The 26177-nt window shown below is 37.2% G+C and overlaps 2 long non-coding RNA genes across 2 annotated transcripts in view; both read left to right on the plus strand.

Annotated features, from left to right (window-relative positions):
• Nucleotides 1-9338, plus strand: part of LOC145520796 (uncharacterized) — a 52665-nt gene extending 43327 nt beyond the window's left edge. The window contains exon 2 of the long non-coding RNA XR_014064831.1: nt 8301-9338. This is a non-coding gene — a long non-coding RNA (uncharacterized LOC145520796). The remainder of the gene's footprint in view (nt 1-8300) is intronic.
• Nucleotides 1-26177, plus strand: part of LOC145520793 (uncharacterized) — a 536928-nt gene that overhangs the window by 134220 nt on the left and 376531 nt on the right. The gene's annotated exons all lie outside the window — the stretch shown is intronic.

The raw sequence follows: 26177 nt of genomic DNA on the forward strand, positions 1-26177 counted from the left end.
CCACCCTTGATGTGTAACTGTATTCAAAACTCTCAAAATTCCCAACCTGGAAAGCTTACCTGAGCTTTTGGTGTGTAGTTTTTATTGGGGCTTTTTATATGTTGCTCACATGACTGATTTTTAATCTCCAGCCCCTCATGGAAATTCAGCCTATACTTTAAGTAGTATTTCCTCCAGAAGTTAAAACTGATAAGGAATATTCCAAAGGTCTCATTGTAAATTACAGAGTTAGATTATTCAGTGATTAAAGCCCCAGGCAACACTTCTATCAGGCAGGGTATTGCAAGGACCTAGAGATCACCTTCTAGTACCTGAGGGCAGAGACAAAACCTCTTTTTCAGTTCAGTTTAGTTGCTCAGTCATGTCCGACTCTTTGTGACCCCATGGACTGCAGCACGCCAGGCTTCCCTATCCATAACCAACTCCCAAGCTTGCTCAAAGTCATGTCCATCAAATTGGTGATGCCATCCAACCATCTCATCCTCTGTTTTCCCCTTCTCCTCCTGCCTTCAACCTTTCCCAGAAACAAGGTCTTTTCCAACGAGTCAGTTCTTTGCATCAGGTGGCCAAAGTAACGGAGTTTCAGCTTCAGCATCAGTCCTTCCAATTCAGGACTGATTTCCTTTAGGACTGACTGGTTGGATCTCCTTGCAGTCCAAGGCACTCTCAAGAGTCTTCTCCAACACCACAGTTCAAAAGCATCAATTCTTCCACACTCAGCTTTCTTTATGGTCCAACTCCCACAACCATACATGACTACTGGAAAAACCATAGCGACTACTTTTTAGGTAAAGTTAATTTTTCACTGTATAGATTTTGACAGAGGTTATGTTGAGACTGTAGATCAGTTTGGGTAGTATTGTCATTTAAAAAATATTATGTTTTCCAAACCATGAACACAGAATATCTTCATGTTCACTTAGGTCTTTAATTTCTTTCTACCGTGTTTTGCAGCTTTCATTGAACAAGTCTTACACTTCTTTTGTTAAATTTTTTCCTAAGTTATTCCTTTTGATGCTATCATAAATGGAAAATTTATTTTAGGATTGCTCATTGCTTAGTGTATAAAAATACAGTTATTTTTGTGCATGATTTCTATCCTTCAACCTTGCATAACTTGTTTATCAGTTCTACTTGTGTATCTGTGTGTGGATAAGTGTGTTCCTTAAGATTTTTTATATACAGTATTGTGTTATCTGCAGATGGAGATAGTTTTACTACTTTTCCAAGTCGAATCTTTTTATTTCTTTTCCTTGCCAAATTGCCCTGGTTAAATCTCCAGTACAATATTGAATAGAAGTGATGAGAGCAAATAGCCTTGTCTTGTTCTTGATCTTAGAGGGAAAGATTCAGTCTGTCATCATTAAGTATGATGTGAATTATAGAATATTCATATATGCCCTTTATCAAGTTAAGGAAGTTTCCTTCTTTTCCTCCTTTGTTGAGTATTTATGTACTTTAAGTTTTAATAGTTGTTGTGTTTAACAACCAGATTATAAAGCTCATATGTAACAGTTGGCACTTGAGCCAGTACATGCCAGCTCTAGCATACTACTGTAAAGTTGACAATTTTACTCACTTTAACATGCTATTTTCAACTTTGGCAAATGAGGCCTCCCACATTGCTGATTGAACAAGTGGTAATGTGGTTATAATGCTAAGTGCCTTCAGGAAAAGATGAAATAAAAACATTAACTTCCATGATAGAAATCAGTTACCACATACTTTTTTAAAAGCAACAATATATTATCTTAAATAAGTAGTTTGCATTGAGAGTAAAAATTGTCAAGTACCTAGTATATTCATTTATGTAATTTAGTGAGATGATTACTGTATAAAATGAGCATATTCTAATATGCCTGAAGCCTGGCTATCCTAATTAACGTTTAGTGTGCAAGATATTATCAATGAGTATCTTGTTTTTTTGATCAGGGAGGTTTCTGTGGTTGTGAAAGTATTAACCATAAAGCAATACTCAGTAATAACAACAAAAGCATTAGTACTATAGCTGTGGAAAATGCCTCATTAAAAACCACATTTCAAGGTGCACTGTTTTGGTTTTGCCTCATTATATGTGCAATTAAGGAAAAAACAGTGAGAAAAAAAGTTTTCTCTTCTACCTCAGTTACCTTTAGGAAGTTTAATTAATCTAAGAAATTTGTAGAAGAAGTAAATTTGAATATGAAACTTTGTCATGTAGTCTGAAAGCTTGTTACTGGAACTCCATAATAGTTTATACCTGCTATCATTCCCATTAAAATAGGAGAAAAAGGCATCATTGAAGTCAGAATCTATCTTTTATGACTTATACTTAATAATTGTTTTATATTGCTAGATATTATTAAACCATCAATTTAATGAGGTGAATTGGTTACACAAAGACGTGTGAGGCTTATATCTCTATGATCTAGCCTTTGAATGTTTGAATTATTGAGATACTGCTGTCTTTTGTATTCTTATTGAAACTAAGTCCCCCTTCTTAGCACTTCCTGGGGCCCTTGGGGGAAATTTATTGATTTTTCTTAGAGAGAGCAGTAGAGAAGTTTGGTCAGAGTCAGATATGAACCTCAAAAGTCAAGAATCCACATGTAAAAATCCTCATTGAAAGCATTTTGAGCTAAAGGATGACTCAAGAGGGTTGACAATTCTCAAGAAAGTTTCTAATTATAATGGTGGGAACAAGAAAAGGTATTAAGATATAAAGAAAAGACATCGATTCAAAGAGTGCTTTCTTACCAATTTAGACTTATTGGGGTAAAGTAGATGTGTTTGGGCATGTCTTTCTATCTTACAACGATGTCCTTACCTTTTCTCGTGTCCATGGACATAACTTCCTGGCAGCCATCTTCATACAATGTGATTGTACCTCCTGGGAACAGCAAGCTACAAGTCGGAAGGAAATCTGATCCAACTTTTAATAGACATTGATTTGTGAGAGAATGAGTCTGTGTATCTGGAACTGTAGCATAGGAACATGGGGGTTCTGAGCAGCTATCTTTTCTCTGCCTTGCTTACTGAGGTGTGTAGAAAGTCAGTTAGAAGGAATGAAACAGATGCACATGCAAAGAGAAGATGAGACAAGAGAGAAAAATACGTGATGTTTAAAATGTCCAAGGGTTTTTGAGCATGAGGAGGAATACTCTTTATTCTTCGAATTTTGTTTGTGCTGTGCTTAGTCGCTCAGTGGTGTCCTACTCTTTGTGACTCCATGGAACGTAGCCCACCAGGCTCCTTTGTTCATGAGATTCTCAAGGCAAGAATACTGGAGTGGGTTGCCATGCCCTCCTCCAGGGGATCTTCCCAACCCAGGGATTGAGCCCAGGTCTCCTGCATTGTAGGTGGATTCTTTACCATCTGAGCCACCAGGGAAGCCCCCTGTATTTTGTTTAATGCTCAGTTATTCATCTTGTACTCATCTAGAAAACTATTTTTGTTGAATGCACATTTAGATATTGATTACAAATTTTGATTAAAGTCCTCCAGACAATGTAAAGTCAAGTAAAATTCTACTTATAGTTTGTTTACAGAAAGAAGAGTAAAGAAGGGTGTTTTAATGGTATAACAATAGCAGAAAAAATTAGGAAAAGCTAAGCTAATAGAAGAAGGAGAAAAATTTGTCAGGGAACACTATTTTCAAACTTGACTAAGTAGAACATTAATGGAGAAGAAAGTTGAAATCCACAGGGAACATCTCATTTTAACTGAGTTTAAAATTATCTAGGATGTAGCAGCGGGTGCAAAGAAATGACTGGACTATTGTCAGTGATCTTTGTGGACTCCTGAATGAAAGGAGATTGATCGGAAGGGCACTGGTTGTACCTGACACTCTGTGTGTGTGTGTGTGTGTGTGTGCTCATGCACACACATGCACACACTTAGTTGCTCTGTCGTGAGTTGTAGTTGCTCTGACTCTTTGTGACTCCATGGACTGTAGTCTACCAGGCTCCTCTGTCCATGAGATTTCTCAGGTGAGAATACTGGAGTGGGTAGCCATTCCCTTTTCCAGGGAATCAAACCTGGATCTATGGCATTGCAGGTGGATTTTTTTAACATCTGAGCCACAGTACAGTACTGTGAGGTGCAAAGATGTAATTCTACTAACAGTTTGTTCATACTTGGAAAAGGTGGCAGGAGGGACTGGCATGGGTTTAATGATCAGTGACCATGACAGAAGAGCCTTCTATCCTGTTTATTTCCTTCAACAGAGTTACAGATGTCCATTACAATAGACACTAGGCACTTGAATTTCAGCAAGACATTTGATAATATCTCTCATGACATTATTATGAGTAGTAAGAAGATAGTTGGTTTATGGCAAAAAGCAGGCAAGTTTATAACTGGTTAAAAACTATACTTACCAGTGTTTGTGTACAGATTAGTATCTACTGGAATAATCAGTTAAAAGAATGAGAAAAAACATTTCTTTTAGGGCTACATAAAGATGATACAACCCAATCCTTTTCTTTCTGTCCCTTCTTACCAGTGCTGTTCAATAGAATGTTCTGTAATGATGCAAATATTCTGTAACTATGCTGCTCAGTACAGTAGCCACTGACTACATATGGTTTTCTAAGCATTTGAAATGTGGCTAGTTCAACTAAGACACTGAATTTATAATATTTTATATTTAATCACTTTTAATTAAAATAGCCCCATATGGCTAGTGATACTCTATTGTATGGCACAGTTTTACACTGTCTCCAGATTTTTAATGAAACACACACACACAGTATATATTTTTTATTGTGATTAACTTAAAGATTCATTTGATAGGATTTTGATATGTTTTACTAAGAGAATCTTCAACTATATTACAGCTGTTTACAGATGATAAAAATGAGACCTAAAGGAATTAAATGATTTATTCAAAATCACACAGTTATCAACTGAACAGGGACTCAAACTAAGGTTCTTTGAATCTCAGTGAATGCATTTTCATATGTACCACAGTGTAGAAAATAGCTCTTTATATGTATGTAAGTGGGTATTAGATATTGACTTCCAGTGACCAAGCAGTAAAAAATTTTGCCTTGCAATTTTTTTAATATTAGGTAAAGATAAATAGTATTCTGAAGTCATACATTGACTGTTTGTAGATAGAGATTCCTAAAAATGAAATGTTGAGATTTTTTTTTTCTCAGTTGTGAAGGCCAAAGCTAATTAACATTAGCTTCCAGTGAGTAAATGTGTATTCTCTTGGGAAGACTATTTTTAGGTCCCTGAACTTCAGAGTTGACTTCCTCTGTTTTTTCTCCACTCAATTAAAAAATATATTATTTAGGACTATGGCACTGTGCTAATGTATTTCTGAGAAAAGAAAGAGATGACCTGCTGCTGTGTGAAATAGTAGCAAGAAATCAGCAGGGAAGGGATTAGAACAATTAAAATCTTAGTTCGAAGACGGAGGAAATGAAGTTTGATTAATAAGATTTATAGTCTGTATTTATAGGAAAGAACAAAACTGTTTCAAATATTACTTGTATCAAACTAAACTCATATCTTCTTCCACTTTCCAAGATTATAAGACAGTTCTTCTTCCTAATATCAAATTGGATGGGCATATGCATGTTTGTATAATTTTCTTAAAAGGAGAAATGGACTGTCTTGATGCCATTTTAAAGAAAAATCTCTTTGTTCTGTCTGCTAAAGTGCAGGGAGGTTATGTGTAAAGTGGGACTTTTGTTTTTCAGAGAGGAAAAAAATCCCCAAGACACTGATGTTGTTTTAATCTCTGGTTATAGATATGTTTAAATTTTCTTATTCTGGTAGGTAAAGGGAGGGAAGGAGAGGTTTTAGAAAAGGAAGTGAATCTGAAAAGTGCCAGGGTTGAGGTTAAGATGGAAAAAGCAATTTGTGCCCCAGAGAAATCACCCATGTGGGTTAGTCATTCATGGAGTCCCCAAATCTGGTGAATATCTCCAATGACCCTGGCTGTACTTCTCTGTCTGATTACTATTCTCCTCTTCTCTCATATATGTAGTATACTTGAAAAGATCTCAGATATTTTGTAGTCCAATTCTCCCATTGTACAGAGGAAACTGAGGCGCAGATAGTGATTTTCCTATGTTTACACAGAATGTTGACAAAGTTGAGGGTCTCATAATTTCCATTTCAGCATTATTTTCTCTCTATTGTGCTACTGTTCTAGTCCTGCTTATGTAGAAGTTTGAAAATCACTTAATTCTTGTTTCCAACCATTTAATCAAATATAGCAAGTATAATACATGTGTTTCATTCTGAGGTTTGTTGTGAGTTAAGTATGAGTAGAAGAAAGTGTTTTAGGGCCCAAAATTTGCTTCCTATAGACAAAACTCAAAACAAAACACCACCTCCCCCCCAAAAAAAAAACCCACAGTTGAATGCCATTTAGCCTCTTCCTCTTATTCTGATTTACGGCAATGTTCATTGTGTCTTTTGTATGCAGAATATGGAACTTCTGTGAGAAGTTAGGTGGTCAACAGAAAATGTCTGTATTAGTAAAGCTAGTTTCTGCTGTGCTCTGGTATCACACTCCCACCCAAGTTGTCACTCTGAAGATTAGATCTCACTTACCTAAAATATCATCTCTTCAAAGATGCTTCCTTGCCTACCTTATCTGATGATGCACCTCTTAGCCCCTCTACTCACATGTATATTACTCTACTTTTTTTCTTCATTGTTGTGATCTTATCTGAATTTATCCTCTTTCTTTCCTCATCTTTTGTGCATCTTCATCAATATTATTTAAATTTCATGAAAATAAGGATCATCTCTGTCTTATAGAAGAATGCCTGGAGATTCTTGGAGAAGAATAAGGAGATTCTCAGTAGTTATTTATGGAATGAATGAATGAATGAATTTGTTGTTAAGTGAGTATACATCCACTTTCTGCCTGGTGCCTGGTTGGTTGGTGCAGAGATGACATTAACTGTACCAATGTCTGGTCTCTTCCAAAAACAACTGAGATCCTGATGTTGAACTGGGGTAACAGCCTGAGATTCTCCCCTCTATTGAAGGCAGTTTTCCCTTTGAGCCCCTGGGGTTCTTTCCTTCTAGTTAACCAGTCATAGCCATGTTAGTCCCTCTCAGCTGGTTTCAGTGACTTTGAACTTAGATCTTAATAAGGACTTCAGATTCCTAGTACTAGTTTTCCTTCAGTCTCATGTCCAGTTTTACCTTTTCCTCATAGCAATTGGCATGAACTCTTTTAAAAAATTAAGATGAAATGCATATAACATAAAATTAATCATTTTAAAATCAACAAATCAGTGGCATCTAATACATTCAAAATGTTTTGTAACCATAACCTTTATGTAGTTCCATGTCATTTTCATCCCCCAGTAAAATCATGTATTCATTAAGCAGTTATTTCTTATTCTCATATACTTTCCCCCAGCCCCTGTTGTTGTTGTTCAGTCACTAAGTTGTGTCTGAATCTTTCCAAACCCGTGGATTATAGCGTGCCAGCCTTCCTGTCCTTCACTATCTCCCAGAGTTTGCTCAAACTCATGTCCATTGTGTCCGTGATGCCATCCAACCATCTCATCCTCTGTCACCTCTTTATCCTCATGTCCTCAATCTTTCCTAGTATAAGAGTCTTTTCCAATTAGTCAGCTCTTTGCATCAGGTGGCCAAAGTATTATAGCTTCAGCATCAGTCCTTCCAATGAATATTCAGGGTTGCCTGCCTTTAGGATTGACTGGTTTGATCTCCTTGCCGCCCAAGGGACTTTCAAGAGTCTTCTCCAGCACCACAGTTCAAAAGCGTCAATTTTTCAATAATCAACCTTCTTTATGGCCCAACTCTCACATCCATACATGACTACTGGAAAAACCATATCTTTGACTCCATGGATCTTTGTTTGCAAAGTAATGTCTCTGCTCTTTAATATACTGTTTAGGTTTGTCATAGCTTCTTTAGCAATCACCAGTCTGCCTTCTGTTTGTATGGATTTGCCTAGTCTGCCTATTTCATACAAATGGAATCATACAATATGTAGCCTTTTGTGTCTGGCTTGTTTCACTTAACATGTTTTTGAAGTTCATTAATATTTTTAGCATATATTAGTAGTTCATTTCTTTTTCGGAGAAGGCAATGGCAACCCACTCCCAAGATTCTTGCCTGGAAAATCCCATGGACGGAGGAGCCTGGTAGGCTGCAGTCCATGGGGTGGCTGAGAGTCGGACATGACTGAGCGACTTCACTTTCACTTTTCACTTTCCTGCATTGGAGAAGGAAATGACAACCCACTCCAGTGTTCTTGCCTGGAGAATCCCGGGGATGGGGGAGCCTGGTGGGCTGCCATCTATGGGGTCGCACAGAGTCGGACACGACTGAAGCGACTTAGCAACAGCAGCAGCAGCATTTCTTTTTATGGCTAAATATTACTCCATTGTATAGATATTCCATGATTTGTGTATTCATTTATTTGTTGGTGGACATTTGAGTTGTTTTCAACTTTTGTCTAATTTTCATAGTGCTGCTATGAGCATATGTGTGCAAGCATGTATTTGAGTCCCTGTTTTCAATTCTTTAGGGTATATATTCAGTTGGCAAAAACATTCATTTGGATTTTTCTGTAACATGGTATGGAAAAACCTGAACAAACTTTTTGGCCCACCCAATACCTAAAGAGGAAATTGCTAGGTCATATGGTAACTTTCCAAGGCAAACCATTCAACATCACAGTAATCCAAGTCTGTTCCCCAACCGCTAATACTGAAGAAGCTGAAGTTGAATGGTTCTGTGAAGATCTACAAGACCTTCTAGAACTAACAACAGCAACAAAAAAGATGTCCTTTTCATCATAGGGAATTGGAATGAAAAAGTAGGAATTCAAGATATACCTGGAGTAACAGGTAAGTTTGGCCTTGGAGTACAAAATGAAGCAGGGCACACACTTGTCATTGCAAACACTGTCTGCCAACAACACAAGAGATGATTCTACATGTGGACATCACCAGATGGTAAATACAGAAATCAGACTGGTTATATTCTTTGTAGCTGAAGATGGAAAAGCTTTGTATAGTTAGCAAAAACAAAACCTGGAGCTGACTATGGCTCAGATCATGGGCTCCTTATTGCAAAATTGACACTTAAATGAAAGAAAGTAGGGAAAATCACTACATTCAGGTATGACCTAAATCAAATCCCTTATTATTATATAGTGGAGATGACAAATAGATTCAAGGGATTAGATCTGGTAGACAGAGTACCTGAAGAACTATGGACAGACGTTCATAACATCGTACAGAAGGTGGTAACAAAAACTATCCCCAAGAAAAAGAAATGAAAGAAGGCAAAGTGGTTGTCTGAGGAAACTTTACAAATAGCTAAAAAAAAAAAAAAGAGAAACAAAAGGCAAGAGAGAAAGGGAAAGATATACCTAACTGAATGCAGTGTTCCAGAGAATAACAAGGAGAGATAAGAAAGCCTTCTAAGTGAACAATGCAAAGAAATAGAGGAAAACAATAGAATGGGAAAGACCAGAAATGTATTCAAGAAAATTGAAGATATCAAGGGAACTTTTCATGCAAGGATGGGCATGACAAAGGACAGAAATGGTAAGGACATACAGAAGCAAAATAGATTAAGTAGAGGTGGCAAGAATACACAAAAGAACTATACAAAAAAGGTCTTAATGACCTGGATAACAACAGGTCATTGTTGGTATGGCCACTCACCTGGAACCAGACTTCTAGGAGTGTAAAGTCAAGTGGGCCTTAGGAAGCATTACTATGAACAAAGCTATGGAGGTGATGGAATTCCAACTGAACTATTTCAAATCCTAAAAGATGATTTTGTGAAAGTGCTGTACTCAATATGTCAGCAAATTTGGAAAACTCAGGTGAAGGCATGGAATAGTTGGTAAGCAACAACTTGCCACAGTAACTGTGTGACTTTGAGCAAGTAACTCAAACTTTCTATGCCTCAGTACATATAGCATTAGCTTCAATTTTATATTCATTGGAAAGACTGATGCTGAAGCCTACACTCCAATACTTTGGCCACCTGATGGGAAGACCTGACTCACTGGAAAAGACCCTGATCCTGGGAAAGATTGAGGGCGGGAGGAGAAATGGGGCAACAGAGGGTGAGATGGTTAGATAGCATCACCAACTCAATGGACATGACTTTGAGCAAACTACAGGAGATATTGAAGGATAGGGAAGTCTGGTGTGGTGCAGTCCATGGGGTTGCAAAGAGTTGTACATGACTTAGCGACTGAACAACAACAACAGCATGGTAACTCTACATACAAATTTTTGAGGAACTTAGTATTTACTTTTAAAACTCTACCTTAAGTAGACCTTGGACATCCCAAATTTCACTTCATTTTTAAAGGTGGTTACCCTTGCCAAAAAATGAATAAAAAAACCCAAACCTCCCCTGGTGTTCCCTAAACAGCTACAATCTATAATGTCTGTTATAAGATCTAAGAATCATGCATGGAATCTAGCATATAGTGAGGGTCAATATATATTAATTCCCATCTTTCATAATATGTTTGCTACTTGACTTTAGAGAGGTTATTTAAGCATTCTGGTCTCAGTTGTTTCATTGTTAAAAGTAATCTTATTCATAAAATTGAGAGCATGGGGAAAGAAACTACATAAATGGAATTTAGAAACTTAATAATGGCTAGAAAATGTTTTAATAGTCGAGGCCAATTTTCTGAAAATATAATTGAGGAAGCTATATCCTTGAATGATTATGTGACTAGCCCAGGATCACGATGTTGTTGCTGACCTTATCACCCTGCGGGTCTGAAGTCTGGTCTAGGGTTTTCCATCTCATAAAGTAAGTTCAGTTCACTTATTTCCTATTTGCTTCTGGCAATTGATTACCCAGTGTAAGCTGGAGGCTGGGCTTAGCACTAAGATACTTTAACTCATACCGTCAATAATCCTTCATTTTACCAAGAGGAAACAGAAGTTCATGGAGTTTTGGCAGTTCTCCCATGCTCATGAATTTATTAAATGGTAGAGCCAAAATTGACAATCAAGTGTGTCTGACACCAAACTGTGAAATTTTCCTAACACCACAAGTTGAAGATTTTACTGAATGGAAGGGTGGAGTATAGAGTCAGCAGGCTTCTCAGTCCAGCTAGAATGATCTACCTAGAAGTTGCTTTGCCCAAACATCCTCCTTGTGGAAGTATAGAAATCCCCTCCTGCAGATATCTCTACCTTAAACCTCCAGTGAGAGAGGAGCCTTTTCTTTCTTTTGGCCTGCCCTTTGGCCTTGAGTTTCCCACACGTGTAATTGTGACTCCAGGTGGCCAGGCAGCATCATAATTATTTTCCCCACAGGGGAAACAGAAGATGGTAGTCCAGGTCAGATTTGTGCAAGGATATCACAATACCCTGTAATTTTGGCTGCCTGAGAATACTTCTTTGAAATACCTTTTTCTAAAGTGTACATCCTTTGCCAAATTGTAGAAGCCTAAAATTACAAACAGGTTCTTAGACCTGAAAGAATTTTCAGAGAACTTGGTTTTGAAAGGTGTATTATGTTTGCTCATTCAACAAAATTTATTGAGTGTCCAGTAGGTGACCAACCTGGGCTTGTCACTGAGTATATAAATATGAATAATATATGTCCTTTGATTTCAGAAAGTTCACAGTCCAGTGGTAGAGATGGAAACACAAATATATAAATTACAATATAAACTGGCAACTTTTATCTTAGTGGTGTGGGAAGACAGACTTTCTGTGTGTGGAAACCTGCAGGCAGAGACATTATTGAGAAACATTGTGTCCTGACTCAGATTTCAGTGAGTATATGCCTGTGCTGATGCTGAGTTTGGATTAAGAACAACAGAGCCTGTTGTTTGTTAACATTTCTTAAAAAGGAAGATCGTAGCTTGCTAGTAGAAATGCTTCTGAAATGGTTATATAAATCCAAGTATAAAAGGGTGGTAGTGTATCAAGATTTCAGCTTCTTTTTCAAATACAGCTGGATTCTATTAGAAGAGAGAGTGTTAGTGGTAGCTGCGCAACCTGTGGGGAACAGAATAGCAGAAAAAGCTACTCAAGGATAAGCTGCATGTGTTTCTGCTCCGTGCAGCCACTTCTGTTAGGTTTTCTATTTATCCATTAGGGATATTCATTGGAAACTTTGTGGAATGTGTGTCTATGTCCTCTTCCTGCAGCTCCAGAGTCTGATCTTCAGTGTTGCAGGAGATAAAAATGCAGGGCTATGGAAGTACTGAGGAAGATGAATCTACTTTGCATGGCTTCATAGAAAAGGTGACATTTCAGCAAGGTCTTGAAAATTAATATGAGTTTTCCAGTTGAAGAAGCTGAAGGAATGCCAGACAGTGGGAACAGAATGTGATGAAAGTAATGAAAGGGCCTGTGGCATTCAGGAACCAATAAGGAGTTTAGTGTGTTTGTGCAGTAGAGGTTGTGTGTATATTAAGGCAATGTGTGGGTTGTAGTCAGATTGTGAAGGACTCTGACACTAGGAAAAGAAAATTGTACTAATAATGAGCCACTGAAAGGTTTTAGGCAGGGGAAGAGTGTGGTCAGATTTAGTTTTTAGGAAGATAACAGGCAGTAATGCAGAGGATGAATTAGCATGAGAGAATGACATTTGAAGAGAAACAGGAGGCCGGGGGCAGTCTAGATGAGTAGAGAAGGCTGAATGTGAAAGATCTTTCTGATTTGAAGGTTGAGGGAGGAATTGAGAATGATCCCACAGTTTCTGACTTGGTCAGACCATTAAGCTGGATGGAAAATGTAGCAGACCGTTAAGTCAGATGGAAAATGTAGCAGAATGGATATCGGTTTTGGAGGTAGAGGGGAAATGGGAAAATGCTGAGGTCAATTTTGCACATGTTAAGTTTGAGGTGTTTTTAAGGACATCAAGTAAATATATAAAAGGCTGGAAATATATCTAATGAGATAAAGATTTGGGAATTGTTGACCTATAGATTGATAATTGAAACTTGAGAATAAAGTCATCCAGCATGAGTACATGGATTAAGAGTAGGATAACTAAAAACAGATGTCTAAGGGACATCAAAGTTTAATGTAATGTAGAAGAAAAATCAGCAATGTGATATTGACCTAAAAGCAGGAGAACTAGATGAGACTGTGCTCCAAGAAATTAAGAGAGGATTGGGGAGTGGTCAAATGCAAATGTTGTATATTTCTACAATAGTATGAGTATTGAAAATAGCTCATTAGATTTGGCATCTAGGATGTCAGTGTTGACTTAATAAGTGTGATTACTATGGAATATTAAGGAATAAATTAAAAGTGACAATGTGGATACAATAAGTGTAAATAATATTTTAAAATTAAATTTTTTTAAGGCAATGCATATGCATATTAAGAAAATTCAAAAACTACTAAAAGGTAGTTAGAAAGGCTTTATTAACATTGTTGTTTCTATTAAAAATATTTTTTGTTCTGTTTTCTGGAAATTTCCTTGGCTAAATCATGAAACTCTTCTATTGCATTTTAAATGTGGACAAATGATTATGCTTTAAATCATCAAGAGTCTTCTTTGTACTTTGGTTTCTTTTTCATACTTCCCTGTTCTGGTTTCATATATATATATATATATATACACTATCTTCTTTTGTCTTTCTGAGGGAGGAGAGAAGGACTAGAAGTAATCATGCTCAGAATTCCAAAGAATTCAAAGTAGAACATTTCTATGTGTTGTTGGGAGAGAAGAGTCCCATTCTCTTGAGCAAATGGAATTCTCATGGGCCCATTCCACCAGTAGGACAAATTTGTTCTGACATGGTTGAATATTAAGGGTAGACACAGCTTAGGTTCAAACCAAGAATTCTGCTACAAAGACACATATGCAGGTTCTGTTTTGTGTGCCAAACAAAATTCAGACCCATATCAAACTCTTGATGGGAACCATGTCTACTTTGACCCAGTGAGATGATTAGAAAAACATAGTTATTGTTAGATCATAATTTGAATATTATTTAGAGCCAAGTAGCCTATGGAAGTGAGATTCAAGAACGTTATGAATTAATATACCCATTTCTATTTCAGGCAGAGCAGAAAACCAAAGTGAAGAGAAGAGCAAGCATTCATGTTTAAGTTATATTTCTTGAGTTTTAACTCCATGCTACAAATTTTCACACACATTTCCTCAGGGAATTTTCACAATAATATTATGAGTATATATTACTGTCTCATTTTTAATAAATAAGTTGAAACTCAGAGAAGAGGTAGATCTTACCCGATTAACAGAGACTAATAGGCTAGCCAAAGGCCTTCTGACTCCCAAGTCCAAAATTTTATCCACTATGCTACTTATTTTTTCCCAAAGCAAATAAGGAAGAGAAAGTAAGTTGCAGAAAAGATGAGGAAGAGGCTACCCTCAACTCCCTGCTTACCTATTAATAAAATCAGAATTTTAGTTTCTCCCTAGGAATAGTTTGTTATTTGGTCCCATGCAATCTTTTTTAAAAAAATTTTTATTATTTTATTTTTGGCTGTGCTGGGTATTTGTTGCTCTGTGCGCGCTTTCTCTAGTTGTAGCAAGCAGGGGCTACACTTCGTTGCTGAGCACAGGCTCTGGAGTGTAGGCTCAGTAATTGTGGTGCTCAGGCTTAGTTACTCCGTGGCATGTGGAATCCTGCATTGGCAGGCAGATTCTTATCCACTGCACCAGCAGGGAAGTCCCCATGCAATCTTTTCCTTTACATTTATTTTACTCCTTAACTATTTCCATGTTTGAAAGATGGGAAAGTGTAGACCATGGCTTTGTTAATTAACCTTTGCTTTAGTTAGCTTGCCACAGATAGGGTTTGACTTTTCCATTATTATAAGGTAAGAGATATAAGTTCATTGTGGAAAAACTAAAAAGTATAAGTAAAAATTTAAAAATTAAAAAAATCCATAATTTCTCTGCTTAGAGAAAATCACAATTTCCATACTCTCTTTTATTCATAGATAAAATTTTAAAATGGAGCCATATTATATATAGTTCCATAAAATATTGTGAGCACTCATGTCAGTAAATATAAATATATATAGTTGCTTTTAATGATTGAAGAGGTTTTCATTATATGATAATAAGTACAGCTTTGTTTTAGTCACCCAGCATTCATTAACTGTTCACAAGTTTTGTTGTGTACAAAATCCCAAATAGATTTCTTTTGTCTTTGACAATCCCATGTCCTTGAACGTCTAGGTAAGGGACAGGTTTGGGCTTAAAATTTTGTAACTGCCACTTTCACTAGGCATTGAACTGACTTGATAGAAACTGCTGGAATTGTCCAGGGAGGAGCAAATAGTTGTGTAGTACTTATTTTCAGCATGATGCCCTAAGTGAAGATATCAGGTAAGAAGTGATGAAAGTACAGACCACAAAGGCTCTGAGTGAAAAGCAAGGGTCACTGCTTTATTGCTTTTCATATAAAAAAGGGAATAAAAAGGAAAAAAATCCAGGGACAAAGTGTAAATGAATTTGACTTGCTGACCCTTCAGAAATTTGGGATTTGAGCACTGAATCTTAAACATCTTTAAAGAATCACGGAGTTAAAAATTTAGTAGATCAAACTGGAATATGAGGAGATAAAACCAGAAGGTTCTGCATACCTCCAGGTAGCAATTGATATCTCTTTTGAAAATTTCAGGTCATGGGAAAACTTTTCAGGAAACCAACTACATGTGTTAGTGGTTAGAAATTGCTTATTCTGAGAAAAGGAGAAAGCCAAATCCGGGGAAATAGTAATGAGTGTTTCTGCGTTTCTTGAAGACATCTTGGGGATGTAGGTGATGTGGACCCTGATGTTGGGAATTCAAGTGATATAGCATATCACTTTATGATGTAAACAAATTTAATTAGCTATCAGGTGTGATTGATCCCTATTTTACATTAAATTTTTGTGTTTCTGTATATGTGTATCTCAGTATGTTTATCTATAGATTTGGAGATGGTTTTAACTCTGGTCTGATCCACCTCATAGATATTGTAGAAATCAAATGACATAATGATATAATGAGTTTGAAGACACTTTGAAAAAGACCAAGCTTTGCATATGAAGGGGTCATGAAAAATAATAAAACCTTTTTCATTTATTTACTTCTGTTCAATCAAGTGCCTGGTTTTCTTGTTCCCAGAATATAATTCTTAAACATCAAAACTGTTTATCTGATTAGAGCTCCTCAGTAGAAGACCCACCATCCCAAATAGTTAATCTTCCCAGAGTTAGGCGTCATTTGTTTAAAAGATAGATTTTTTTTCAGTTGTGTATTTTTAAATATAATTTCATGTCTAGAAAATCTGTATAAAGGCATGCAGTCTAAAACATAATATCTTTTCATTAATAAATTAGACTCAAACGTGGAAAGAATATAGTTAGTTCAAATAAAACCCAGTCAGGACACAATTTAAAAACTGGCTCATCTAGCCCAAGGATTAGATTATTTCTCCCCATGAAAAAAGGCTACATATTTAAAATAAGTTTAAAGAATTTCAAAGAGGCAGTTGTTGTTCTTATTTGTGAAATGAACTCTCTCTCTGTTTCTTCGTCTGTGCCTGATGTGCGTGTGTTGTGTGTCTAATGCACGTGGACAAATACTTCAATATTTTCAGCTTCTGAAATTTTTGAAAGCTATATTATGTCTTATACCAGACATAGGTAAAATGCCTTCTCAAATATTGCTATTGTTGTTGTTTAGTTACTAAGTCGTGTCCAACTTTTTGAGACCTCATGGACTATAGCAAGCCAGGCTCCTCTGTCCTTCACTGTCTTTTGGAATTGCTCAAATTCATGTCCATTGAATCAGTGATGCTATCTAACCATCTCATCCTCTGCTGCTCCTTTCTCCTTTTGCCTTCAATCTTTCACAGCATCAGGGTCATTTCTGAGTGAGCTCTTCGCATCAGATGGCCAAAGTATTGGCGTTTCAGCTTTAGCATCAGTCCTTCCAATGAATATTCACAGTTGATTTCCTTTAAGATTGACTGGTTTGATCTCCTTACAGTCCAAGGGACTCTCAAGAGTCTTCTCTAGCACCACAGTTGAAAGCATCAATTCTTTGGTGCTCAGCTTTCTTTATGGTCCCACTCTCACATCCATACATGACTAGTGGAAAAACCATAGCTTTGACTATATGGACCTTTGTCAGCAAAGTGATGTCTCTGCTTTTTAATATGCTGTTTAGGTTTGTCATAGCTTCCCTTCCAAGGGACAGGCATCTTTTAATTTCATGGCTGCAATCACTTTCTGCAGTGATTTTGGAGCCCAGGAAAATAAAATCTGTCCCTGCAAATATTTCTATGTCTTGTAATTTTAACCAAGAAGTAAGACTCCCTAGTGTAGCTTCTTCTTACCCAAAGTAACTGCAAACAAGCTGAAGTGGCTTCATGAAGTTTAATTCACTAGAGATCTCATTAATCTTTATCTTGACCACTTACAGTAGGTATAAAATTAAGAGGCTATATCATGGGAACAATAGATTACATATGCTGGTATTCTATGGCTTGGTCAATGAAGGCAGTACAGTAAGGACTCTGAAATCATGTGCACACTTATACTTTACCTTTGATAAAACTGGGCTTTTTAAGTATCTTTTATTAACTGGGGAAATTACTCTTAGAATTTAGAGTTATTTTCTTTATGTGGGAGTCTATACTCATTTTCTCTTTCTTTTGTCCTCAGAGTTTGTAGTATAGATCACACAGGGCTGTGATAGAGAACATAAAAGCCTTGATTCTGCCTTTAAGAGCTCTGCAGGGTACCTAACTCACCCAGAGGACTTAATGTCCTTCCCAGTATGAGTGATTTTTTTCCCTGTTCATTGGTAGTATCTGTCCTACATCAAAAAAGTTCAGTGATATAATGCAAAAGCTTGATTTTGATTTTAGGCTTTCAGTCCCTCAATTTAACTGAAGGCCATTTCCCAGCCCCTACCTAAGAAGTTATAAAATTTCCACCAAAAAGCAACAGATGAAGTTGAATCTGGGAAAGTTGAATCTGATAAAAGCTTTCAAAAAATGGGTATATTTCAATCTGTTTGCCATATAGGACATTTTATAAATGTCTATATTCCAAACATCTAAAGGAAATTTAGAGAAAGCATATATACTTTGTCCATTGCATCATCTTTTGTGGGAGACATTTGAACCTGTGGAATGACTTTGAGTGGTTTGTTCTAACTCTCCTACCCAAAGTCCATGTTGTGATGACTTTTTTCCTGATCTTAATCTCTGAGTGTTGGTGGATCTTAGTTTTTCCCCATAAAGAGAGACTGAGGATTTTGTTTCTACATCTTTCAAACAAAACGTTCTCTTAATACTGACCACCTTTTTTAGAATTATTAACTTAAAAAAATCCTCTCTTGTTAGCTTTACCAACCACATCTTTTCAATCAGTGATGAAAACCAGAAGGAAATAAATGGGTGTGGAGTGAGCAGACCCCATGCTGCTACAAGCATTAGAAATTATAACCTTTTATGCAGATTGGCATTGAATTAGTATTTGACTGATTGACAAACAAAATCAATTCAGAATCTGTGGGCTAGCAGGTACTATGATAGCCTTGAAAATTACCTGGTGCATGAGTTAAACATCTACAACTTTTAATGTATGAAAGCACAGATTGTTTTCACTTTACTGAAATGGGTAATAAGAAATCTGGAGTTCACTCTTCTGCTTTCTCTAGCTGCAGTTCCTTCTTATGCTGCTTACAGCCCTTTCACCGCTTCTCCCTTTCCTTTCCCCATCTGGCCTCTTCTTACCCAAGGTAAGAAGAGTTTAGCCTCTTTTTACCGAAAGTAACTCCAGACTCATTAGTGTAGCTTTTTGAAGTAGTTTAACTTGATAAAGGTCTCATTCATCTTTATATCTATCACTTCAGGTATTTCTCTATAAAGCACAGTTTTTTAATTAATTTATTTTTAATTGGAGGATAACAAACAGTTTTAATTAAAATCAAGAAGGGAAATTGTAAATTGAAAAGAGATACTAGTAGATACTGAAGACAACAGCTCAGCACTTTCTAATGCCCCTTCACAATATCTTCTCACCTTTTTAGTAACCATTAGCAGTTTCATATGTTCCTGAAACATGCTAACACTTCGTGGAAGGTACCAAGTACACTAACTCTAAGGTGTAAATGAACAACAGAGAGTTTAATCTGTTATCCCTCCCATCATTTGTGTGTGTGCATAGACCTATTATGTTTCAACAGAAAGATGTTCTTGGTCCTAGAAACCAGATACTTGTTCCATCCACCATGCACATTTTATGTACCTAGTGTTTCAGGCACATTTTGTATACTTAATGTTCTCGTTCCATTTGTTAGTTTCCTTAGTAGGTTGGTTTCTTGCTTGTTTGGTGTGCATTTTGATTTGTTTTATTTACTTGTATTATTGTTAGATTCTAAGGCAATATTGAATTGTAGCATAGCTCTGCTTGTCTGAAGTTAGACATGGAAAGTAAAATGAGAGTAATAAGAACATGCATCTCCCTAGGAGATGTCTTTCCTGTCATTTACTAACATACAATCATACTTTCTATGCTCAGATGCTCAGTCTTGTCTGACTCTTTGCAACCCTATATACTGTAGCTCGCCAGGCTCCTCTGGCCATGAGATTCGCCTGGCAAGAATACTGGAGTTAGATACCATTTCCTTCTCCAGAGGATCTTCCTGACCCAAAGATTGAACCTGTGTCTCTTATGTCTCCTTCATTGGCAGGAGGATTCTTTACTACTAGTACAACCTGGGAAGGCATAGCTACTGGGGACCCATATGCTTTCTATGATTGAGGATATAATATTTGTATCACTTTGGAAACTGCTTTTCTCAACATTATCATAAACATTCTCCAGGATTTTTTGCAAGTAAATTTTAATGAATGAGTAATAAGCTAGGTGAGTACATTTCAAAATTTTTTTGACCATTCCGTACTCTAAGAAATACATTTTACATTGTTTTTGGCAAACATACACAGATGTACATATGCATGTGTACACAGACGTATTTATATAGAAATAAAGGCTTCAGGAAACAATACCTACCTTCACAAGTCAATTCAGTTCAATCGCTTAGTCATGTCTGACTCTTGCGACCCCATGAACTGCAGCACGCCAGGCCTGCCTGTCCATCACCAACTCCCGGAGTTTACTCAAACTCATGTCCAATGAGTCGGTGATGCCATCCAACCATCTCATCCTCTATCATCCCCTTCTCCTCCTGCCCTCAATCTTTCCCAGCATCAGGGTCTTTTCAAATGAGTCAACTCTTTGCATCAGGTGGCAAAGTATTGGAGTTTCAGCTTCAACATCAGTCCTTCCAATGAACACCCAGGACTGATCTCCTTTAGGATGGAATGGTTGGATCTCCTTGCATTCCAAGGGACTCTCAAGAGTCTTCTCCAACACCACAGTTCAAAAGCATCAATTCTTTGGCTCTCAGCTTTCTTTATAGTCCAACTCTCACATACATACATGACTACTGGAAAAACCATAGACCTTAACTTGACTGGACAGATCTTTGTTGGCAAAATAATGTCTCTGCTTTTTAATATGCTGTCTAGGTTGGTCATAACTTTCCTTCCAAGGAGTAAGCATCTTTTAATTTCATGGCTGCAGTCACCATCTGCAGTGATTTTGGAGCCCCCAAAAATAGTCAGCCACTGTTTCCACTGTTTCCCCAGCTATTTGCCATGAAGTGATGGGACCAGATGCCATGATCTTAGTTTTCTGAATGTTGAGCTTTAAGCCAACTTTTTCACTCTCCCCTTTCACTTTCATCAGGGGTGATGTAATCTAATATTTTCCATTCCATTTAACTCTGTTTTCTTTTTTATCTATTTCATTTAAAAAGCAACTGCTAGCTTTGACCATGTAAAATATTTTTGTAACTCCCTGTAGATTGATATACTATCATTTACTCTCCTATTGTTGAGCATTTAGGTTTTTTCTTCAAGTTTTTCCTTTTCTTTCCTGACCTTCCTTTCTTTTTCTTTCCTTTTCTTTTTGTTATCACAGAACACACTACACCAAATGACTCATATATTTAGTAGTTTGTTTTTGCTGAATTATTCCAAGAATGGAATTACTAGGGAAAAATATTTTTTAATAGGGAAAAATATTTTTTAAAAGTATGGTCTTTATATTTGTACTTTGATAGAGAACAAATTATTAATGCCAGGCAGTTCTGACAGGTGATTAGGAGATAGGTGGGTTAGAGAGGTCTTTATTTACAAATATCCATTAAGCACCTATTAAGACCTGGGCACCATAGTGTTGTGGGGGAAAGGATCAGACTCAGTGAACCTGAATTTTATCACTTGCCAGTTTTGTCAGTTCTCTGATCTTTAGTGATAGCTAACTTTTTGGGCTGTTGTGTGGAGTAACTCGGAGAAGGCAATGGCACCCCACTCCAGTACTCTTGCCTGGAAAATCCCATGGATGGAGGAGCCTGGTAGGCTACAGTCCATGGGGTCGCTAAGAGTCGGACACGACTGAGCGACTTCACTTTCACTTTTCCCTTTCATGCACTGGAGAAGGAAATGGCAACCCACTCCAGTATTCTTGCCTGGAGAATCCCAGGGACGGTGGAGCCTGGTGGGCTGCCGTCTATGGGGTCGCACAGAGTCAGACACGACTGAAGCGACTTAGCAGCAGTGGAGTAACTAAGACAGTACATCACTGCAAAATGTTATTGTTCCATTATTGCTGCCTATGTTTCTAAGGCCAACCCTGTATAGCTCTCATAAGGAAAACTCTGTTCTGCATTTAATCAAGTGAGGTGTCAGCAGTTTCTTAATTGCTGCCCTTGGTAGGAGCTGGGTGACTTCTTACAAAGAGAGGCAGACAGTCTGGCAAATCATAGCTCCTGGGTGTCTTAGTCCATGTCTACAGAATGAGGGTGACCTCAGGTCAGATTTTAGTGACAATAGAGGCACTAGCTTCTGCTTCTTGTCCCTGAAGCTCATTTTATCCCCATTGGGGTAATGACCTGAAGAGTTAACAGAAGGATGAAATTGAAAAGATAACAGAACAGAAAAAAGAAAACAGCCCACAAAGCTCTCTAGGTAATTTTGTCCTTCCTTTCTAAATGGGTTTGGAGGGAAACAAATTTTTTTAACCATATTTTGCCTTTGTTCTAAATCATCATGGAGAAACACAGTTTATTTATCTGATGATGTATCTTTATTGTTAAGGTCCTAATAGACATGGCTCATGTTTACCTAGGGCAAATCTTAATTTATTTCACCTCTTGGAGGGCTTCTGAGGCAAGTTTGACATCTACAGTTAGTTGAAGAATAGATCTTTTTGCCTCAAATTAGGAAGCCCTCATTGGGAGGACAAATTAATATTCTTGAGTTCAACTAGAGTCAATTCCTGATTTCTCCTGGGATTTATTAGTTTGCAGATTATCCAACTTCTACTTTTCACCTCTCTTGCAAGCTGCTTTAATTTGTTAATGACTTTACTCTTTATTTGTACTTAAAACCCAATTTTAAATTAGGATACACTTTAGATAGTTGGAATTTTATATTTGTTAGGTTATTTTCATAAAAGTGTAGCTGTTGGGGAGTTTTAGGTCATCAAGAATACTGTGCTATGGTCCTGTACTGATAGATACATGTATATTTGTCTAAAGCCATAGAATGTACGATATCAGCAGTAAGCCATTATGTAAGTTATGGGTTTTAGGTGATTATGCTGTGTCAGTATAGATTTATCACTTGTAGCAAATGTACCACTATGGTGGAAATGTTGATAATGCATTAATATTGTGTGGAGGGAGGGTTTGTGAGGGAAATCTCTGGATCTTCCTCTCAATTTTGCTGTGAATATAAAACTGCTCTTTAAAAAAGTCTTTTAAAGATGTAGCTATGGTAAAGATTGAAACTATTATCTACAATGAAGCATTTGTGAATTTCAGTTATCACCTGAAGGGTAGGTGTGAAGATTAAATGAGATAACGTTTGCAAGATAGCTGATTTAGGGCCTGGTAAGTGGTGCTATTTTTATCTCCTAGTTGAAAGAAATAGAAATTTAGCTGTTGCAAACAGAAATATCTTTATCTTCGTTTCTTCTTTTCTTTATGACTGTTAAAATTTAATTTTGGCAGCCAATAGCACTATACCTCAAAGTCAAGGTATCTGGACTCCTTTTTCTTTAGGTCCAGCAATGCCACAAGAGCCCTGGAGATAGTTTTCTAAGATTTATACAAGGAGCTTCACTGAAACATTGTGAAGTAAAAAGTCTGTCAGTAGAAGAACAGATAAGAAAATATGACATATTCATATGAATGATTGTTGCATAACTGTTAAATGACAGATCTATAAGTCAATATAGATAGATCTCCAAAATATAATTTTGGATGACAATCTCAAGTTACCAAATATAGAAAAAGTAAATATAACACATGAAATTTTAAAATTATATCATTATAAATAATGATAATAGTATGTAAAGTATAAAATAGTTTCTAAGGATATTTATATTATTAATAAATTTATAATAGAGAGTTCTCTGGGAAAGGAGGCTAGCAGAACAAAACTGGAGTGTGGAATGGAGGGTACTTCAATTTATCTGTATTGTGTAATTTATTTTTAAATTACAAAAAATGGCTTATAGTGCTCCAAATAAACATATTCAAATGAAGAGACAGATAATCATGGTAACATAAAAACTCCTGATTCCTTTATTAGTGTCCTCATTTCCCTCAGTTTTCTCATTTTCTAGATTACCTGGGCTCAGAAATCTAAGAATAAATTCTGATATTTTTCTGTCTTATCTGCATCAATCTTTCATCCAGATATGTTACTTCTTTTAGAATGTACCTCAGAATTGAACCTTTTCTTATGTTTTTAATATCACTGTTTTAATCCACAAGGTTATCACCTATAACAGTCAGGCTGCCTGCAGGAAACAGATGGCACACTTAAATTGGGTGATTGAGGAAAGTTTAATAAGGGGACACTTCATAAATGTCTAAACATAGAAAAAACAACAGGGGTTGGCATGGACTGGGAACATGAAAATCATATATCATACCACCTTTTCACCTAAAAGGTTAAATGAGTAAACCAGTACAATAAGAGAGTGAGGGCAAGAGCAAGAAGAGAGAGGGAGGAAGGGAGGAACGGAAAGAGGAAGGGAAGGGGAGAGAGAGACAGATTGGTTGATTAATTGATTGATCAATTGATTGGAGATTATCAGGAGTCTTCTCCCTGTAGTAGAGGACACAGCCAGCCTGAGGGGATACACAAATAACGGTGTGTGGGAAATACAGGCCCTGACTTTTCTGATTTCCTGTCCTTGCATTTGTCTGGATAAGCTCAGTGGAAAGTAACAGAACAGGTGCATTGCTGCAGTTCCCTCAGGTCAGCAGCTGGAGTGCAGAGCAGGGTGTAGGAGAGTGAGATGTGGATCTGGAAGGCTCCACGGGAATACCCAGGATCCTCGCTCATCTTCTCATCTCTGGGTTTTTGACAACAGAGATGTAGAATGTATAGACAAACATTTTCAACCAAGGTAAACGTTGCTATCAGGTAAACTCTGTGTTATCACTAAGATGAAAAATGTATGAGGGGATTGAAGGGTTTATTTTTGCTTTTCTGAGTTTTCTAAGCACTGGATGCTGACCCTTACATTAGCTACTTCCTAACTGTGTGATAGTGAAGTTGCTCAGTTGTGTCCGACTCTTTGAAACGCCATGGACTATAGCCTACCACGCCCCTCCATCCATGGGATTTTCCAGGCAAGAGTACTGGAGTGGGTTGCCATTTCCTTCTCCAGGGGATCTTCCTGACCCAGGGATTTGAACCCGGTCTCCTGCATTGTAGGCAGACGCTTTACTGTCTGAGCCACTAGGGAAATGGCTTATAAAGCTCAACATTCAGAAAACTAAGATCATGGCATCTGGCCCCATCACTTCGTGGCAAATAGATGGGGAAACAGTGACAGACTTTATTTTGGGGGGCTCCAAAATCATTGCAGATGGTGACTGCAGCCATGGAATTAAAAGACGCTTGCTCCTTGGAAGAAAAACTATGACCAACCTAGACAGCATATTAAAAAGCAAAGACATTACTTTGCCAACAAAAGTCCATCTAGTCAAGGCTATGGTTTTCCCAGTAGTCATGTATGGCTGTGAGAGTTGGACTATAAGGAAAACTGAGCGCCGAAGAATTGATGCTTTTGAACTGTGGTGTTGGAGAAGACTCTTGAGAGTCCCTTGGACTGCAAGGAAATCCAATCAGTCCATCCAAAAGGAGATCAGTACTGAATATTCATTGGAAGGACTGATGTTGAAGCTGAAACTCCAATACTCTGGCCACATGGTGCAAAGAACTGACTCACTGGAAAAAACCCTGATGCTGGAAAAGATTGAAGGCAGGAGGAGAAGGGGATGACAGAGAATGGGATGGTTGGATGGCATCACCGACTCAATGGACATGAGTTTGAGTAAACTCTGGGTGTTGGTGATGGACAGGGAGGCCTGGCGTGCTGCAGTCCTTGGGGTTGCAAAGAGTCCGACATGACTGAGCGACTGAACTGAACTGAACTGAGTGATCTTGAACAAGAAGCTTAAGTGTCTCTGTTTCAGTTTTCTTATCTGTAGAGTGGATATAATCACAGTGGTTTTTCTATAGATTTGATTAAATAGTTTATGTTCAGCTCCTAGCACAGGGCCTGATACATAATCAATGTACCCATTAAATATTAGGATTTATCTTCTACTGTGGTGAAAACTATTCTCCAAGCACAAGAAATTCAAGCTGCAATCATGGTGTTGTTATTCAGATCAGAAGTCACTAATTACTAATGGTCAATACAGGAAGTGAGGAGGAGCATTCTAGGATAGGCTATCCTCTTTCATTTTTGTTTATCCAATTCTCCACTTCAAGTTCTAGCCCCAAAAGCACTTTTTTATAATATAAAGCCTTATCTGAGTTCTGCTCAGCCACAGACCATCATCTTTGAATCTATAGCATTCCTTTCAGAAGCCAAATACTAGATTGTGTGGTTATAGACAGGCTTCCTGATGCACACAAATATGTATTTTTATCAACCCAGTTAGATCAGAAACTTTTGGAAGGTAGACATAATTGTTTTTAAAAAATTCATAGAAGCCTCATTAATCTCTCTTTCCTTCCTCTTATCCTCTCTTCCTCTCTCCCTTCCCCTCTTCCTTGTTTCCTTCTCTATTCTTTCGTTCATCCTATCAATTAAGCTATATTAATTT

This window comes from Giraffa tippelskirchi, chromosome 9, assembly GCF_054371585.1.
Source record: "Giraffa tippelskirchi isolate mGirTip1 chromosome 9, T2T-mGirTip1v1.2.pri, whole genome shotgun sequence".
In the NCBI taxonomy this organism is placed as follows: Eukaryota; Metazoa; Chordata; class Mammalia; order Artiodactyla; family Giraffidae; genus Giraffa; species Giraffa tippelskirchi.